This window comes from Plodia interpunctella, chromosome 2, assembly GCF_027563975.2.
Source record: "Plodia interpunctella isolate USDA-ARS_2022_Savannah chromosome 2, ilPloInte3.2, whole genome shotgun sequence".
Classification (NCBI taxonomy): domain Eukaryota; kingdom Metazoa; phylum Arthropoda; class Insecta; order Lepidoptera; family Pyralidae; genus Plodia; species Plodia interpunctella.
This window is the reverse complement of record NC_071295.1, coordinates 11,403,383-11,410,228: the sequence shown is the minus strand read 5'-3', so window position 1 is coordinate 11,410,228 and position 6,846 is coordinate 11,403,383. Positions and strand designations below refer to the sequence as shown.

The window sequence follows — 6,846 nt, the reverse complement described above, 5'->3', positions numbered from 1 at the left end:
ACCGGTCATGTGCGCTCGTCTCCGAGACGCTCGCGAAAGCATAACTCGAACTAATTCAAAAGTCATTATAACTCGAATTGTTTAAAAAGTTTGTGGACATTTTGGTGAAGTGTTTGTTGTGAATGTGCATTTTTTATGCTTTCTAATGTGCATCGGTAAGGCGTTCAAGTGAAATTGAAGGCACCGGGAATTTTACTTGTCTTAGAGTATTTACTTTACGGGTAATAATTTCATTTAAATAATTTATACCCTTAGAATTGTTTCGAACGTGATAATTTGTTTTTAAATTTTACAAGAGAAGTAATTATGAAGTCGATTCAGATATTTTGGTGATTATCAATGGTTTAATATGTAGGTAGGTAGGTTTTAAATGATTAAAAAACTAGACTAGATTAAGTATTTAAGTTTTAATCTATCATATTAAACCTAACATCTGAGTATGTTAAACTGAATATACATGTTAATTACTGGGACTTTAATTCTATCATGACTTTTATCTCTTGACATTAATTCGTTACCTAATAATGTCTAATTTTATCAAAATAATCTTGCAAACAACAAATTGCAAACCTCCACAATGCCTCTGTCCTTCTCAGCAGTGGTCGTTCCGAAATGCTAGTAGTTTGTGGCTTTTTGAGAAACATTACACAACTAGCGGCCCGCCCCTGCTTCGCACGTCTAAAAGCATAATAAATTATACACCTAAACCTTCCTCTGGAATCACACTATCTATAGGTAAAAACCGCATGAAAATCCATGCATCAGTTTTGGTGTTTTAACAGACAGACAGATAGATAGTGGACTTTGTTTTATAATGAGTAAGGATAAGGATTTACAATATAACGCGAAAAAAATAAACTTAAATTTTCCGAATCTGACAGTTTTGAGTACAGACAAAGTCAAAACGTAACTTTGACTGTAGGTAGGTACCTACTCTTTAAAACCTACCTACAGTCAAGACTATCTCAGCTTTTACAAGCTGAAACTTTTCTAGAATTCAAACGGCAAAATCCGAAGAGCTTTCGATTGCAGAGATTTTCTGCGCTTTGAGGATTTAAAAATGTTTGCGAAAGTAGTGGAAATATTCAAATGGAAACTAACAGATTTGTATTTAGGCATTTATAGATAGATCTAGAAGACCTACGTTGTAGAAACGGATTTAAGTCAATGTTTCATATTGAATTACACGATAATGTGTCTGTTTTTCCATGCAAATGATAATACTTTATCCACACAAGCTGGGCCGCCGAGTATGCTTGTTGGGTATATACAAATTGATTTACTAAGAAGATGGCATTGAGATATTTTTTTATTGCGTAAAATTAAATAATCTTAAGGCATCAAATAAGTCTTTACCTTTATAACTGAATGTCTATCGATTCATCTAAATTCTAAAACAATACCGATTTGAAAATGTACATATCATTACATTTCTTTGTTTTATATGCTTCAAAGTTGAGTTCGGATTCAAATTGATAATGTCCTAGATGAATGACAAACACGATACAATATATAACATCAAATGTAAGTACGTGTTTACTTGTGGCTTTGGTTTAACTAATACACACAAAGCATCGAATCGTGTCGTCGAATTCGTATAGCATCCAGTCGCTCAGTTATATCTAGTTGACTATCGTATATCTATCTTCACACATGACACGAAACGAAGTGACAAAACAAAGGTGCATAAAACTGATTTATTGAGTGAAATCGAGCAGATCGCTTTAAAACAATTGAACTATAAAATGTAACTTGCTTCATCTGTATGAAACGTTTAGAATTTCATAAAATTTGCAGTAATAAAGACCGTCGCTGGCGGTGTAATCATTGCACTTTGTGTTAATAGCAGTGGATTTTACGAAAAATTAAGTATATCACTTTAATATTTTTTATATTTTTCTTCATTTATCAATTTAAATAAAAATATACCAACTATAGTAAATTGAACATTGATTTTATATTGGAATTATTGTATTAGAAAAATAACGAGAAAAACGTATTCTATGATTTCCAATATTATCATATTCGAGTATACATGTACGATAGAAATAAAAATAACGACCTCCGTGACTTTAGTGGTCACCATGTCTGTCAGCTATCTGGAAGTCCAGATTTGTCTGGACTATTTTGTTTTATATTTTACTTTAATATTTTTTATTTTTTATATTTTTTATTTCAATTTTACTATTTGAAATACAAAAATACTATATTGTACAAACTAATTAATGTATCACACATAGCATTACATGTTGAATATTGGATAAATTGTGGCATTACCGCTGTAAACAGTTCCTTCAGACACCTTTTCGTAATCCCGACTATCTAAAATATGATTTGAAAAATTAAAATTAAAACTCATACCGAACAGAAAATTGTTAAATTCGAAGCAAAATATAAAATAAAATGAAAGCGAAAATATATTTTCTTTTGTATCTAGACGATATTGTAGGAACGGGAAATTGAATATGAATACTAACTTCGTAAATGCTACGTGTACGTTTGATTTATTTCCAGTGCTACTATAATGCTTTCTATTATTTATGTATTACTGGCTGTTGCCCGCGGCTCTACTATCTAGTTCTCTATCACATCAATCTTAACACCTCAATCCAATGCTCCGTTCTGGCGTGAAAGAAGGACAAACGAACCCAAACTTACTTGAGAACTCTCCGACCGATCCATGGTTTCTCCAATCTGAGCATTATCCCAATCTTCCTCAGCCGTTGAGCATCGGAGCCCAGTGTCCGTTTGGTTATTTCTTCGTTTTTTACTTCGCACAGTCGTCGGTATCCCTAGTTGTCAGACCATAGTGACACTAAAATAATCTATGACTTAATTCAGTGCCACAGGGCCGGTCCATATGCACGGTATGCGGATCATTCGGTCGACCGCTCGCTGTTAAACGGACTCATTGCCTAGATGCTAATGGGCAAGGCGGGCCCTGGGCCAATGAAGGTGCGGAACCCCCTATTTCAGAGTAATAGAAACAAGTACACGTGTGCGGTAGTAGTGGAGTAGGACGCATGTGATCAAATAGTCCCAAGTTTGAATACCACTCGTGCTTGGGTTTTGCGGAACAGCTGGTAGAGATTTGCGATAAGCATTGTAATTATACCTGACAAAACTTTTCATAAACCACTACATGCTCCAGGTGAAGGAAAACACGAGGAAACCACTGGTTGACTGTTTAGTTCACTAATAGTTGACTACGTCATAACAGCCTTCAGGTGACTCGAATAACCTCGCACCATACCCGATAAAATATAATGTCAAAAATATTTTAATTACCACTGTCTTTTGATTTTGATTTCAAAAAGCCGTGACAAATGTTCAATGTTTAAACATTAGCAACAAACCTTATCATGGCCATTCATACTCATTTATATCAACATTACCCCGTCTTTCACGTTTCTCGGTGATAATGGGGCCCTCGTGCGTTTTCTCTTATCGCCTCTTGAGACACCTCCATTATGTTTGCACTATATCTACTCGTGTGTGTGCACACGTTGCGTCACGTCGGCATTTGGTCCCGAAAGTTTTGGATTGATTTACGGCGTTTAATTTACTAGTTTTGCGACAGAGAGAGAGAGAGAGAGAGAGAACTATGTGAATTTCGAATTAAATCCTTGACCGAATTAGATGTATGAGTGTGAGTGGTATCTACTACTGGACTCAGATTCAGATTTTATTGCAAGTCACAAGTTATACAGGTTGGTTACATAAGTTGATAGTACAAGTGACACCCTGCAAGGGCACAGTAAATATAGAGGGCAGTTTTAGATGCCTGTTTCATTTATAAATTTAATTATGCTTCAGAAGAACTGAACGCCAAAAGACTAGACGCCAGTCGTGTCCTATTTTGTTCTAATAATTAGTTTTGCTTGTTTTTAAACACGATCGTGTTCATTGTACGACATTATTGTCGCGCACTCGCGCATTGAGGCTTCGCGATTATGTTATAGTACATGAGGTGTCCTTAGAGGGAGACTATTCGAGCGAACATCACCCTGGAATAAATTTATTTTATACGTTGATAATAGAAGTGTCAGATGTGATTAACAGTGCGAAAGCAGGATTATAAAAGACACGCTATTGCCATATTAGATTAGATTTAGCATGGTGTGATGAAATAAATTGACATTTTTATATGAACCATTAAAATATCAGACACCCATTTTTGACGTAGGTTATACTATGTAACATTTTCAGAAATCAGTCAAATTCAGACTCGTCCAATTTTTCGCAAAGCTGAACTATATGACCGAATCTAATACTGTTTTATTTAGCACCATTACTAATCAATACACAGTGAGAAATGACAACTCTAAGCGTAATTGGCCAAATTATGTAAAGAAGATGTTACGCTTATTTTTTATCGTAATTTATTTCATGTTCTAGAAGCGGTGGTGGTGTAATGGTTAAGACCCCCGCCTGAGGATCGAAAAGTCCCAAGTTCGAATCCTACTCGTGCCAAATGAGTTTGTATACCAATCTGACTCATGTATAGTAGTTATCATCGACCACCACTTGCTTCCGGTGAAGGAAAAGCATCGTGAGGAAACCTGCACACTGGTTGATTCTTATTAACTTGTGTGTGAAATTAAGAAGGCAATGGCAAACCACTCGATTAATAATGCCAAGAAAGTTGTTACGTGTGTTTCATTCCATGTAATGACCACGACCCTCAGTCATGAGGAATACGACTATGAAGAGATTTCATGTTCTATATACGGAGACTATTTGTTTGTTTTTAATGTTCCAGTAAAGAATATTAACTATTTGTGTAATCCAGTGACGTTAAAAGAAAAAACTGTGAATTAGTTCTTACTTATTACATACGTTTACTTATTCACCAATACATTTGATTCACTTTGTGTTAGATCTATTTATTTGAGTGCCCGTGGGAGCATTTATTTTTCCGGAATATAAAAGGCACCCTATGTCCTTCTCCGTGATTCAAACAATATGTAGGTAAGCAAAATTATTAACAAAACAAATTTTGAAGAAGATTGATTAAGTAGATAAAGCGTGAAGAGGTAACAAACAAACTTAACTTTTTGGTATCCTAATAGTTTTGTAATCAAAAAATTGTTAAGATCGTTGAGAAATATATAAGTAGACTGTGGGAACACAGATTGACACAACTTTAAGATTATCTCCACTGAGAATAATCTACCTCGACATTGTGTTAACACATCATCTGGAACAGATAGAGGGTAAACATAAGATTGTAACTCGAATAACTATCAGTTTCTAAATGTTCTAAAACCTATGACGTTTGCGGCATTATATGCGAATAAAATGATACTTAAAATTAGAATACTTACCTTCCGATGCCGATGGAAAACATTGTCAAAGCCTCTATTGATGCTAAGTAAATTGACGACCTCGGTGGCGCAGTGGTAAAGTTCTTGCCTCTGAACCGAGAGGTCCCAGGTTCGATCCCCGGTCGGGTCATGATGGAAAATGATCTTTTTCTGATTCTGATTGACTTGGGTGTTGAATGTTTATCTATATATGTATTTGTTATAAAATATATTATTGTTTAGTTAGTATCCCATAACACAAGTCTCGAAGTTACTTTGGGGCTAGCTCAATCTGTGTGATTTGTCCTAATATATTTATTTATTTAAATACATTTCACGTGCCTTTAGGAGACTTATATAAATATGACACCGGCGTTATGACATAGCAATAATATGAACAAATACTTACTTAAAAAAATAATATGTTCTAAGCTCACTTATTCCATTAATGTTGTATCATAGGCATGACTAAGTGCTAGAATTAGGGTCGCCATGTTTTTTTTTTAGACCAAAAACAGTATTTTTGGCATCCGTATAGCCATCAATATAGATAAATATAGCAAGTTAATAAAAAAAAAATAGGTACCTATAATTAAATAAATAATAAATAAATATAAATATATTAGGACAAACCACACAGATTGAGCTAGCCCCAAAGTAAGTTCGAAACTTGTGTTATGGGATGCTAACTCAACGGTACTATATTTTATAACGAATACATATATAGATAAACATCCAAGACCCGGGCCAATCAGAAAAAGATCGTTTTCCATCATGACCCGACCGGGTATCGAACCCGGGACCTCTCGGTTCAGTGGCAAGAACTTTACCACTGCGCCACCGAGGTCGTCATAATTTATTTGCAACAAAGCGCCATGCCAAGAGATAAAGATTTAACACTATGTTTTATGGTATTAAACATTTATTTTTACGCTTTTAGGAACGCTAACTATTCTTATTACATTAATAGCTTCACCTACTATTATATTATTTTTACGTAAAAAGTAATATACTATATTAATATAGCTAGCAACCCTTGCTACAATCACATCGTGTTGTCCTTATCTTACATTTATTTTCACGCTAATGTTCTCACAGCGTTGTTTTGTTTTACGCCCTTGTGCTAGAAAACAGTTTATTTATGTTAGGAACCGCACAATATTAATGATTTTTAGAATATTTCAAACTTAACTTAAAAGTTTGACTAGATCCTGCACATATCTAATCTTATTGACGACCTCCGTGGCTTAATGGTCATCATGCCGGACTGCTACAGTGGAGGTCCCCGGTTCGAATCCCGGTCAGGTCAACATGAAAAATGATCTTTTTCAGATTGACCTGGATCTTGGATGTTTATCTATATATGTATATGTTATAGAATATAGTATCGTTAAGTTAGTATCCCATAACACAAGCTTCGAACTTACTTTGGGGCTAACTCAATCTGTGTCATTTGTCCCTATTTATTTATTTATTATTATTATTATTATTTTTAAATTATATGTGCATGCCTACGAAGGAACCACACAATATTAATAAT

At 34.6% G+C, this 6,846-nt stretch overlaps 1 protein-coding gene across 6 annotated transcripts in view; it reads left to right on the top strand.

Annotated features, from left to right (window-relative positions):
• M7BP (Myosin-7a binding protein) overlaps positions 1–6,846 on the top strand; it is a 96,603-nt gene continuing 89,757 nt past the window's right edge. For 2 of the 6 annotated variants that reach the window (XR_008405831.2, XM_053763238.1), the window contains exon 1: positions 1–221. The gene's annotated coding sequence lies outside the window, so the exon portion shown is untranslated. The remainder of the gene's footprint in view (positions 222–6,846) is intronic. The other 4 variants (XR_010370176.1, XM_053763124.2, XM_053763118.2 and 1 more) reach the window with 4 other exon arrangements.